The sequence below is a fragment of the Marmota marmota genome, unplaced genomic scaffold (genome assembly GCF_001458135.2).
Source record: "Marmota marmota marmota unplaced genomic scaffold, marMar, whole genome shotgun sequence".
Taxonomy (NCBI): Eukaryota; Metazoa; Chordata; class Mammalia; order Rodentia; family Sciuridae; genus Marmota; species Marmota marmota.
In genome coordinates, this window is record NW_025999999.1 from 495,826 (window position 1) to 508,953 (window position 13,128).

At 39.0% G+C, this 13,128-nt stretch overlaps 1 pseudogene; it reads right to left on the reverse strand.

The window, feature by feature from the left end:
• Window positions 1-5,079: 5,079 nt before the first annotated feature.
• Window positions 5,080-5,529, reverse strand: LOC125617948 (annotated as a pseudogene).
• Between the last annotated feature and the right edge of the window lie 7,599 nt (window positions 5,530-13,128).

Below are 13,128 nucleotides of genomic sequence, written 5' to 3' on the forward strand. Positions count from 1 at the left end.
AATTTATTTTCTAATATTAATGTATAATGGGAGCCTGACTATGTTTGAATCATCCTCTGCATAATGTTTTTCAGAACAGATAAAAATTACAGCATGACCATAATTGAGACAAGGTGTTTGCCACCAACCTCAAATAAATGTTTACATGCAATGAATCAGAAGCTCCCTGCAACATTTTTTAAAATTTATTTCTTTATTCTAATTTGTTATACATGACAGCAGAATGTATTTCAATCATAGTACACTTATAGAGCACAAGTTTTCATTTCTCTGGTTGTACACAAAGTAGCATCACACCATTCATATCTTCATACATGTACTTAGGGTAATGATGTCTATCTCATCCCACTATCTTTCCTACCCCCAAGCCCCCTCTCTTTCCCCCCTCCCCTTTGCACTATCTAAAGTTCCTCCATTCCCACGCTCTCCCTCACCCCCATTAAATTAAACATTCACTTATTTATTTATTTTATTTTATTTTCAATAATATTTTAAGAGTTCCAGTTCCAGGAGTGGTGTAGCCTCTTCATGATAGTAATTAAAAGTTCTGGGGAAAACTATAAAGTGTGGGTCCTGGAAGAAACTGGGAAAGAATCAAAAACAGACAGAATCTGGAGGGACTTTTCCACAGAGAGTGAGGTACATATTTATTCAACTTGCTATTGAGGTACAGCTGTCACATTGACCTGAGATGTAAAGAAGAGGGTCTGAAACTGTGGAAGTAACTGGAAATTGAAGGGGAAATCCCAAATCTGTACATAAAGCCCTCCCACACCCCCAGTTCTTGGCTCATCCTGAAACTATATACCTCTGGTGGAGACTCCAGGAATAACAGGAAGAAAACAACAGCTAGAAAGCTCAAAGACTGACCAGATACATTAGTTCCCACTCAGTGCCCAAGAAACAGAGTTTGGAATTTGTATCCCAGCAAATTAGAAGGACCAGGAAAACACCTCAGGTTTTCCATTGAAACTCTAAAAAGACAATACCTTCTGTCCCAGAATTAAGAAATTCTCACTAGTTTTAAGGGCAAAATGTGCCCTAAACATATGATAAAACTAAGCCTCCAATAACTCAAGTTGGTCTGCCAACAATTTGAATGCTAAGTAAAACAAAACTAAACACTCTTAAGAAGAATATAATGGACTTCACAATCTCTACAACATATTCATAATGAGTTGGCATAGGGACCTCATCTCCATGTCCCAATTGTCCCTGGCTCTCTGTGCAGGGAAGTACATGGAGCCCCTTGGAAGTGTGGCCTTTTAGGGGGAAAAAATGCTAGCAAAACTTTACCCTAAAAGAAAGAAAGAAACACAGGCCACTTTAGGATCACAGAGTCAAGCCATAAGACCAAACCCCAGGACTCTGTGAATACTTACATCCAGGAAGAGGAAAAAAATATCTATAAATTAGATGGAAGATGGTGTCACCGAGGCATAGGTAACACAGAAAGAAGAGGAAAGATTGATAAGAAATGAGGCTGAGAGGCAGGCTGACTATGACAGGTCTGTTCTCTATATCAAGCAAGTTCAATTTCCCTGAGAATGGTGGGGCGCCAACAAAAAGTTTGAAGCAGAAGAGCTGTATCATCAAAATTTTAGTGTGGAAATATCCTCCAAACTTCTGTGATGAGTCAGTCTGGAGAAAATTATGTTCAAAATATCCACAGAATGTCCAGATTGTGCCAGAAATTGAGTTTATTGGCCCAGAGTTTAGCAGAAAGTTTTAGGCTGAGTCATGCTTATTGAAACCCTGGAATTGAGGTACTCAAGGAGAAGGAGCAATCCAGGAAATAAAAGATGTAAGGCAGAAACCTGAGGCTCACCAGGATTCAGGTCCATCTGGTTAATGTCCTTACAGAACTAGCAATAACCTATTTTATAGTACAGATGAAGCCTCTCTGAAATCCGTCTAATACAATGACTCTTCCAACAAAGTTTGCTTACTTGATTTCTACTTCCCTCTCTCTCTATTACACAGGTTCTTCTAGAACAGTGGTTCTCAATCAGGAAACATTTGGAAATGTCTGGAAACATTTTTTTTTTTTTTTTTGGTTACCATGACTGGAGGCATCTAGTCATCTACTAGTAGGTAGAGGACAGGGCCACTGATCACCATACTACTATGCACAGATAGCTCACTACAACAAAGAATTATCCAGTCTCAAATACAGAAAATATTGAAGTTAAGAAACTGTTATAGAAGCACATTGGATATTCTGTGAACCTACTGGCCTATGGATACTGATAACTTCTATACTTTCTTCTCAAGAATTCTTGTGAGGGGATCCCTGTCTCAGTACGTACCATCAAAGAACTCTGAATTCTAGTGTTATCATCACATAAGCAAATAAATCTAATATCCAAAAATACCAGGTCACAAAGATTTGTGGTCATACAGAAACTATAGCTTTTACTTCTAACTATAATTGTGGGGAAACTAACCAGACAAATTCAGTCCAGTACAGGAGTGCTTATGCCAATTCTGGCAGGACATCTGCTTAAAAGGAAAGAGCAGGTGTTTGAGAATCCTCAACATGCATCATGGAATTCGGTGTAGGAGTTCTAGAATGCCACGAACACAAACAATCAAAATTATATAAGAGGCAGATGGGTACTACCAGAAGAAGCTTACCATTTCTTGAGCAGAATGGCCTCTCAGATCTTGGAAGAAATGACCAATTAATCCTATTGATGCTGATTTTATTTCTGTCAGTGATATAAGTAAGCAAGGATCATGTAGTCAAAGTCTTAACAAGGAGCTGAGAGCACCACTCTCTGACCACAGCACTCAAAAGAAAGGGGAAGTACATGGTATTCGTCTGAAGCTAAGCCCCAGTATGCCTTTGCCTCGCAGAAGTGAACTTCCAACTGTCTTAAATCCCTGCTCTAACTCAACCCAGAGCTAGGCTATGGGACTCAACTGGAACAAAGGACCTGAGTCAAATTTCATTGATCTTGGGGATTATTATAGCAATGGACATGTTTGTCCAAGTGGTGAGATGCTGAGCCAAAACTCTGCTTGGATGGAGTATTGAGAGAGAGAGAACACAAGTGAGTGCTTACTTGGGAGAGTCAAATTACTTTACTAGTCAAATGGTAGTTCAACCAGCAGCATGACTTGGAAACTTAAGAAATTTATAATCTCATGTCCCAATCCTGACCTAGTGATTTCGAATCTGCGTTTTAATAAGTAAGATCTCCAAGGAAAGTCTGAGAAACACAGTTTTTGTCCTTGGTTGAGGGAAGAGGGTGACATACCACCATATAGGTGGCTAGTATCTACCATATTGCCTTCTCTCAGGTTCTTATCTGAATGCTGTGGCACCCGTGGAAGAACTATGTCATTGAAACTCTGTTAACTGGTTGAGGAAAGGAGAGGCTTTGGTACATAAAGAGATCATTAGGCAAATTGAGGGAAAGATATGCCCTTCCCTTTTGCCAAATACAACCATGGCAATTTTTAGCCAATATTCAAAGACCTGTTCAGGCTCCTTGAACATCTGCTTCCCTCCTTTTGAGCAAATGGCCTCCCAGAGTTGACCTAAGCAATCAGATAGGAATACCTCTGTTCTCTTCTACCAAACATCAAAATGTATTTGATTTTCTCCCTATATTAGCAAGCTTTCAATTGCTATAACAAATATCTATGATAAATCAACTTATAAGGAAGGAAGGTTACTTTTGGATCATGATTTAAAAGGTTTCATTCTGAGGTTTGTTGCCCCTGTTGCTTTTGGGTCTGTAACAAGGAAGTACTTCATAAGGGGAGCATGTGGAAGAACTTGCTTCTCTCCTCTTGACAGACAAAAAGCAAAGACAAAGTTGTGCTGTAATTGTGTTACAATGAGTCAAAAATGCATTCAGCTGTCATATATACCTAATTATAATTAATTTTTTTAATTAAAAAAAAACAGAGATCAAGAAACCAGCATCCCATAATCCCCTTTGAGGACAAATACACAGTAACCTTAGTCCTCTCTTGGCGCCACATCTTAAATATCCCACCACCTTCAAGTAGCACCAAGCCAAGGACCAAGCCTTGGGGGACATCCAAGATCCAAACTATAGCACACCCAGATATCTCTCATCAGAGGAAAAGGACCATTCTTCCTATATGGGGCTAACTCCTGCAGGGCTACTTTAGAATCAGACATCTGCTACCTTCTTAGAGACCACACTGCATCAATTACTCTCTTCATTGGCTCCATCCTGTTGCTATTTAAATATGCTTAATTCTCTTCCGATTTTACTTTTACAAAAAGGGGTTTGTAAAGCCATTATATTTTCCAGTTATTACCCAGTGAACTTTCTTATCCAGCAATATGGACTTCAAAACAATTTATTATAATATCACAAGCCGACAAAAATAATTGTGTGCCCACTACACAAATTGCCTAACATTGTCCATGTTTGTTTCCAAAATTAAACATAATTTCAATCAAAATTCCCTGCTTTCTCTGTTCTGCTAAGACATAACCACTAGCCTTAAGTTGTTGCACAAACTACTCATGAATATTTTATGTTTGTTTTATAAGAGTGTGAATCCTTATGCAACTTAGAGTATTGTTTTACAAGCTCTTAAGCTTTAATTATAAGGTAAAATGTCATACGGCTTAATCTGTAACTGGCTTTCACACAGACATTGTTTTTGAGACATTATCATGTTGATGTTTTCTCCATATTTCTGTGATGCTAACTGGCATAAATGTTATTGCCTTTTTAAAACCACATGACATTCTAACTATTGTTTTATGCTGCCAGAGTTTGTAAGATTCTCCTACATATTTACCCATGCTCTGCTCATGATTTTCCTTTCATATTGGCCTTGCATTTATAATCACAGTCCTTCTGCCTGTTCTGTGCTGTTTAGAATCTTCTTTAATGAGAGTGTGATGTGGGAAAACTTGCTCATTTTTGTCTGGAAATATCTACCTGGTAATTGGCTCTCATTCTTGAAAGACATATTTGCTGGGTATATAATTCCTGGTTTGCAAGTTTTTTCTCAGCATATTTTTCTTGCTTTATTAAACCTTACTAGTATTCTTTAAGGGACAAAACACATAGACAAGTACGATATAAGAGAATTAAGGAGTCACTAAGATATTTCCAGATACTATCTTCAGTGATGATTGTTATCTTTTTTCTGGGACTCCAGATAATATTTGGCCCCTATGGCTACCACAAAAGCAGCAAATCCCCATTTAAATCCTTTTAATAATACACCAACAAAGGAAACATTGTGTGCAAAGCCACCCATGTATCTCCAAGCTTCATTGCGGCCCCATGGATCCCTGAGCCCTTTTGCAGCCAGCTTCTCCTGGACAGTTTGTAATGGTGTCCCTTCTATCTTCCATTACCTATAATCTGGAAGTTCTAGTTTTCCCTGACCATGTTCATGTCCATGTCCATGTTCAGGGGCCATGTCTTTATTTAGATGATTCTTTTAAAATGTTGTATTAATGATTTTGAATACGTATGATCACATGGACTTTTCTTACAGCAATTTGACCTCTCAGGACACTCAACCATAGTTTTATGGTTTCCATTATTTTTGTTGAGAAGTCTATCAGTCAGCAATTGTTATTCCTTTGAATTTTATCCCTTTTCTTCAATCTAGCTCTGTTTCAGGTTTTTGCCTTTGGCGTACCTCTGCAACATGCAAGATTTTTCTTAATTGCCTTGATTTTTTTGGAATTCACAAACCTGAGGAATAGATCCTCTTATCTTTTCTGGAAAATTCTCAACTATTACTTCTGCTCTATTCTCTCTTCTCTTACAACTTTGATTAAAAGTATACTACAGCTTCTCTCTTCATGTCTCAACTTACTATATTTTTATTGCTAAAGCAATAAATGTGCTATATTCTACATAGTTTTTCATACCTACTTGTGCTTTTTATGACAATTATGTTTTGTAGTCTAAAATCCTTTTGTTAATATAATCAGTCCTTTTCTGTAATTTCTATGTGTATTGTAACATTTTCTATTTCTTAAAAGAATATTAAACATATGTATTTTGTGTTGGGTGTTTAATAATTCTATCAGATATATTTTCAGGTCAAATATTTATATTTCTTCTGGTTCTTTCTCTTTATGCTTCAATTCTTTATGTGTGTGTGTTATTTTTATTGTGGCTATATTCTAAAACTTTGTGAAAATTATTTAAGACCTGGTTTGAAAGCAAGTTCCATAGGGAGGATTGAATTTGTTTCAGCTATATTCCTTGGCAATCTATCAACAAGATCACTTTAAACTAAAATTTTAGCTAAATACTTTAACCTCTTTGAGAGGCTTTATTTTGGACTACAAACCTATATGAAGACTTGTTTCTGGTTATAAATTTTAAGACTTTTTTTCTTTCTTTTATTCCCTTCCCCTACTGAACTCTTAAGCTTGAGATGGGCAATTTTTGTAACTGCCTGGTAAGGTGTTGATGATGAGAATAAGTTGTTTGTTTCTTGGTCATACTTAAATGGAATGTACGGCCATTTGGAATATAACATTCTGTGAGGCATGAGAAGGTTGAAGGGGAGGGGATTCCTACTAGACTCATCTTTTTGGACTGGCCCTACACTGTGTACCCTGCAGCCACTCAAGGTCATCCAATTTGGCAAACAAGAGAAAGTTAGTAGTGAATTCTGTTTACTAATTCTAGGTACCTAAAAGCTAAAAGCAAATTTTCTCCTTGCTCCTGCGTTCTGGATTTTACTAGTTTTTGACCTCTAGCTAGTCCCAGCCAATATGCCAGTCAATGATACATTTCCTAACAAGTTTTATAGCCAGTATATTAGCAGGAGGAATTGCCAGAATCCTTAAGACTGTTCTGCTGAAATTGAAACTCTCACACTTTCTTTATACAAGAATAGTATTTCTAAGGTTCATTTCAATCAAGTCCCTCTCCTATTTAAAACCTTATGTGGACTCCACATTGCCCTGTGCAAAAACCCCACAGCTTTAGCATGGCTTACAAGCCCCCTCCATCTTGCTCCTGATCTCTCCAGGCTCCTTTCTTATCAGTCATCTCCCATGCACCTTCGTTTTGCTGAAGCTAAATTTAAGTCATCAGAAAAACCCATTCTCTCTTCCCTGGTAGGTTTCATTATGCTTTTATCACTCCTTCCTTCCAACCTTCTTTCCTTTTTACTCCCGGACTGTACCTTTTCTTCCCTAACTCCTGGAATTCATATTCAGATTTCAGTTTAAATGTTACTTTTCCTGGATGTCTGGATTAGGGGGTCCTTCCTCTGTGTTTTATCTTTGTAGTGAAGCTGCACATTTGCAGGTCTGTGTTCTTTGAGATTCAGGAGTATGCCTTGCATCCCTATGCTAGAAATTGTGAGCAGAGTGCCTGATACCCAGTAGGGCTACAATGCTGATACTTTAAAAAATATGTATTTTTTTTAGGTGTAGATGGACACAACACAATACCTTTATTTTTATGTGGTGCTGAGGATCGAACCCAAGTCCCGCCCATGCTAGGCGAGCACTCTACCGCCAAGCCACAATCCCAGCCCCTAATGCTGATACTTTTTAATAAACTGTTGTCAGAAGAGCATCATCATCATGGTGAATGTCAGGAGACAGGGGTATTAAGAGCAGAAATGATCATGAACACTGCTGGCTATAGATGTGGTCATCAGAAGCAGAAGCTGGGTGCCAGGTGGACACAGTTGTCTAAGGACCTCACTGGTACAGTTCAGCAGATGCAGCAGGTCCTGTAGGCATGGACAGATCCAACCAAGGGAGGCTGGGGTAGAAGTGGAAGTAAATGGCAGATAGATGTGTCTGGATTGCTAAATACGCTCATTTGTGAACAACTGTGAACCACCCCATAGAGCCTCCCAGAAATCCTGAGTGACCTTTCACAGAGCATTAGAGGTCTGGTTAGAAAAGGAAAGCCAAAAGTGTGCAAAGGGGTTTGTTGCTTCATTTGTATCTGTAGATGGGTGAGATCCAGGAAAAATCAGTTTGTACCCAGATGGCAATGACATCATCAACATGTCCCCCAACCAGTTTGCCACTTGTGGAAGAAGGGGAAAGTTAACAAAATACTAACTCCACAGGATAAGAAGTGCCCCATACTGAACAACCTGACTCCTCGTGATGGTAAAAAAAAAGCACTTAACACTATTGCTACTTCTCCCACTGCCCCTGCCCACAAGGAACCCCAAAATATAACAAAATGCATGGGATAGGTGGAGCTACTGGCTTGCCAACACTTTTAGCTACATCATGTATATTTATTTATCTTTCCATAGAATTATTTTACCTTTTAGTCTTCTATAGGGCCATGTTTCCTTCCCAGCTGGAGAAGTTAGAGGGCTACAAGTCTGGATCTGAGAAGTGGAATGGTGAAAGCAAAACCTGGGAATCTTGAGGGCAAACCAGAACTTGTGTGTGAAATAAGGAGTCCCAATTCTTCCTGAGGGAAAACTAGATTCCTCCTGGGCTCAAGCTCCATTGAGTTTTTATCGTGCTCTAGACTCAACGGCCCCTGATAAAGCTATCACAATCGGTTCAAGCAGATTAGTTAATGAGTGAACCCAGCCAGCTTCCTGACGGGGAGATGTTCTGTATCCTGTCTAAAAGGGACAGCATTTCTTAGCTCCAGCTTCCTAAGTTTTAAGTTCTTGGATTCTAAGCCCCATTTTATAACATTTGTGGTTGTCCAAGAAATGTCAATAATCTAGATTTTTAAATATTGGTTCAAAACTCATATTTAACTCCTTGAAGACAGATGGAGCAATCTGAATTCGTTAGATTCTGGTTGACAAATCAAGACTTGAATACCCTGAGCCAACTCAGTCAGGACCCCAACTCCAATAGCCTTCGGAGAGGAACTCTTTCATTATGAAACCTCTTCTTTCCTCTCACAATCCCCTGAGTCAGTGTGTAATGTCATAAACCTGGACTGTCTCTTAAAAGAAGTAAATTAGAGTTTTTTCCACCTAGGTCCAGTGGATCACAGCATACCCCTGGCCATAGAATCTTTAAGGGGGTGGGGGGTGTAGAGAAACAGGAGAGCAACAGAAAAAAAAATTAAAAATGAATAAAAGAAGCAGCTTTTTCTGAGAATAGAGTCACAATATCCCAATGGGCCTGTACGTATTCCAGGAAAGGACAATACAGAGACAAGATAAAGCTATCTGTGTAATCCTAATGCTGCATTCATCCCAACCAGGTACATGCCCTTGAACTAGAGGTCCTGCACATGGCGTCTGTTTACAAATTAGGCAATTGGAGGTGTCTAAAAGTATTCATCTCTTTTACTACTTCCTTCAGTATGTATAATATTAGCAAAATGTCCCAATGGCTGGTAAATCATCTTTAATTCCTTTGGAACTCATCGTAGTAATGTTAACCATGATGGATTCTTGTGGTATTTAAAGAACTAGATTGTCAATTAGCTTTTATGAGATACATCACAGTCATCAGCCTCGTATCAGACCTCCTTTTCCAAAGAAGCCAGTTATTAAAATGTACAATAATTTGCTTTTATTATAATCTATCTAAAAGCCAAAGCTAGTCTCCAAAATAATTTAAAGTTTTAAGTTGCAATCTAAGAGACCTTTACTTCAAAATGACTGCATAATGTAGTGTCACCATTCTTGGTTAATTATTTTGCAGAGTGTGAATTTCAGTTAATCGTTTTCTGCAAGGACCAAATAACATAGGTGCTTCCTAATAGCCTCTCCGGGAATTACTACTGTCCTTTCAGAAGCTAATTAATCAAGCCATGCTCGTAAAAACTTAAGTAACTACCCACCGGGGTAAATGTCCCCTGAGGCCTCCCTACTACTGGAAATCACTTGCCCACTGTGTTGACCTTGGCAGAGAGAAGGGCAGTGAGTCAACTTGACTTGGCACAGTACCCGCCAGGGACCTTCCATGCCATCTAGCATGGTCATCTGTTCAGGACAATCTGGAACTTTAAAACCTCATCTTTACTGCTAGTGCCCTTCAGAAGCTACCTGCGGCTTGAGGAGCAAGGATGGACGGTCTCTCATAAAACAGGGGAAAAAACAAGGAAAACCCAAGTTCTGTTTTGAATTAGACAAATAGCTGTGGGTTCAATTTAATCACCATTTTGCCATATCCTTGGGGAAAACCAAATCACAGAAATGCTGTCTCTACTCTTCAGCAATGCATGGCGCCGCTGTATAGACAGATAAACTCAAGTTAATGGCAGAAGGAGGCAGAGTGTGTAGCTCTGGTCTCTGTGGCCCTACTATCAAAGTTATCTCATTGAACTACAATTCAAGAAAACTTGTCATTGTGTGTATCTTCCCAAAAACCTGCAAATGTCTTTAAGGAAAAAATCATTCAACTCTGCATCTGCACTATCTTGCTCAGTGCTGGATATATATTTGTTTAATATGTATAATAATAATCACAACAACTAACATTTAATGAGCATATAATAAAAGCAGGCTATAGATTGGATGCTTTACAAGTGTCTCATATAATCCTTCCAACAATCTTACAAGCAATGCATGTTTATTTTTTTCCATTTTATTGATAAGAAAATTGAGGCTTGGAAAGACCAGAGTAATTTGTCCCAAGTCCAACCACTGTTAAGTGGCAGATCTAACAATAGATCCTCATTATCACTGACACATAAGTTTGTAATTTTGACCATGTTCATTATCTTCTCAAGAGATACTCTAGAAAGCTTCACAAAGGTGTGCGTGCGCGCGCGCACACACACACACCAAAGAGAATGATCTATTCCAAATTGAAGCAGGAGAGAGAAGGGGCCAATGTACCATAAAATTCTGGAAGTCATGGATATTGTGGTCTCTGAGCTAGTCCTTGAAGGCAGGAGGGTCTTCATCAGCATTCCTACCTGGAGAAGACTCCTGAAGAAGGCAGGAAACAGAGGCTGAGTATTGTTGTGAAACTATGAGCCGGAGGTATGAATGGATTGGCTCCACCCCACCGTTTATCCCTAGAACCTCTGTGTTGACCTGACAGAGCTCAAAGAAGCAGCCCCACTAATGCCATCATCTAAACTCATCAGCCCATTAACATTAACTCAAATGCAGTACTAGCTGAATCAGTGCACACTATTTCCCTGTGAGCACATACACACACACACACGTATACCATGATGGCCTTGCAGGGAGAGAAACAAGAGCTCAGTGGTCCACAGCCTCTGGTCAAGGGAGCTAACATATTTTGGGCCTAATTCAAACCTCTCATGTGTCAATAACTCTTACTGATGGGTACCTCAAAATGAATATCCTTGGCTTGCCTTTATCAAGCCTCTCCCAGCCATGCTCAGAATTATGGGTCAATGTTAGAAGGAGGAAGAATGGGAAGGGAAGGAACTGTCAAGAAAGGTATGTAAATGGGGGCAGTCTCATGGCCAGGGCACCTGCACATTATTTCTCAGTCAGTTTGTTTACATAACCACAATCCATTCTCTTGAATACCCTAGGAAAAAAAAAAATATACACCAGATGGCTGAATTCAAAGTGTAGTATGTGAGCTAAACACAAATAAGTAACTCTGTTATGCAGGGGAAACCCCTCTAACCCATCATTTTGCCAAAATGAACTCTGTGTGGTCGAGTGGCTCTCCCCAACCCTTCCTAAGATTAGTCTGAGCTGGCTCTGGAATATTTATTAAGGAGACCTTTCATTATAAAGCAGCCAAGTACCAGTTACCCGAAATATATGCAAGTTTTTAAAGTCTACATTCAAGGTTTAAAACCTTTTTGCTTATGAAAAATGTCCTACCTGGCCTCTCTCTGTCTCATTTGGGAGATTAAACAGTAGCTATATAGTTGAACTGCAATTCGCTTGGCTCTGAAGAAGCCATTATCATTGAAATTCAAGACCCTTGATCTAAGGTGTCTTGGAGAACTATAGTATGCTATATACTATATATTAAAGTGCAGAGTACAATGCAAAATTAGGCCTTGTAAAGAGTTACAAGAGAAAGCCTTGTATGAAACAAAATGATTGCCATAACAACTGATCTGCATGGGCTGTATGTCATCCAGGAAGTCTAAGGTATGGGTTCCCAATTCAGGATACAGCAGGAATAGTCGAGAGTGTGGCAAGTAGGGTACTTTCTTCTGCTATAAAAATGGATTTTTTTCCTACTGAAAGAGTAATGCAAGAATGTAACTGAAGCAGATGTGGCTTCAGTCTGGGAAGAGCAAGGACAGTATAAGTCAAAGAATTGTTCCAGAAAGGAGAGGATCTGGATGGGAAGAATGCAAAAGGATACAAATGCAAAGAGAAGAATGTATAAGGTCATTTCATACCAAACAGTGACAAGAAGGAGCCTAAGCACAAGGAAAGACAGAAGACAAGGACAAAAGAAAGAATATAATGACTTCATGAGACACATATGCCATGGGAAGTACTGCATCCTGGTTGTAAAAGGTATCACAAAGTTCTTATTAAGGTAATGGTCCCTGTTTGCCTTCCTTTGATGCAGTTCAGATTGAATCATTAACTAATCTACTACTCTCTCACTCTTAATTGTGTGCCTAAAACTTTTTCAGTCTCCATAGGGCATTATTTAATAAACCATAAAAGAGAATCACCAGTTCTTGTTAGGAATATGTATTCCTGAGCCCTCCTACAGATGCACTTTCTCAAAATTCCTCGGGACAGGCCTAGAAATCCATAGTTTTAAAAAAGCACCTCAAGTGATTCTTGAACATTTGAACATTATTACCATATTGTACAACAAGGCAAATATAAGGTGTGGCCCCTGCCATCATGAAACATGCAGTCTAATTATAAAATCAATCAATGCTTAAGAATTTAGAGGTACTAAACATTGAAGATAATTACAATTCAAAAAGTCTTCCAGGAAAACCTTCATAATCTCATTTTCCTACCCCAGCCAAATACAATTTTCATTTTTGTTATGGTTTGGATATGAGTGAGGTGTCCTCCAAAAGCTCACATGTGAGAAAATGCAAGAAGGTTAAGAGGAGAAACGATTGGGTTGTAAGCATCTTATCCCAATCAGTAATTTAAGGCCCTGGTAGGGATTAACTGAGTGGTAACTGAAGTGGTAGGGTGTGGCTGGAGGAGGTGGGAATTGGGGCATGGCTTTGGGTATATATTTATATCTGGCCAGTAGAGTCTGTCTCTCTCTCT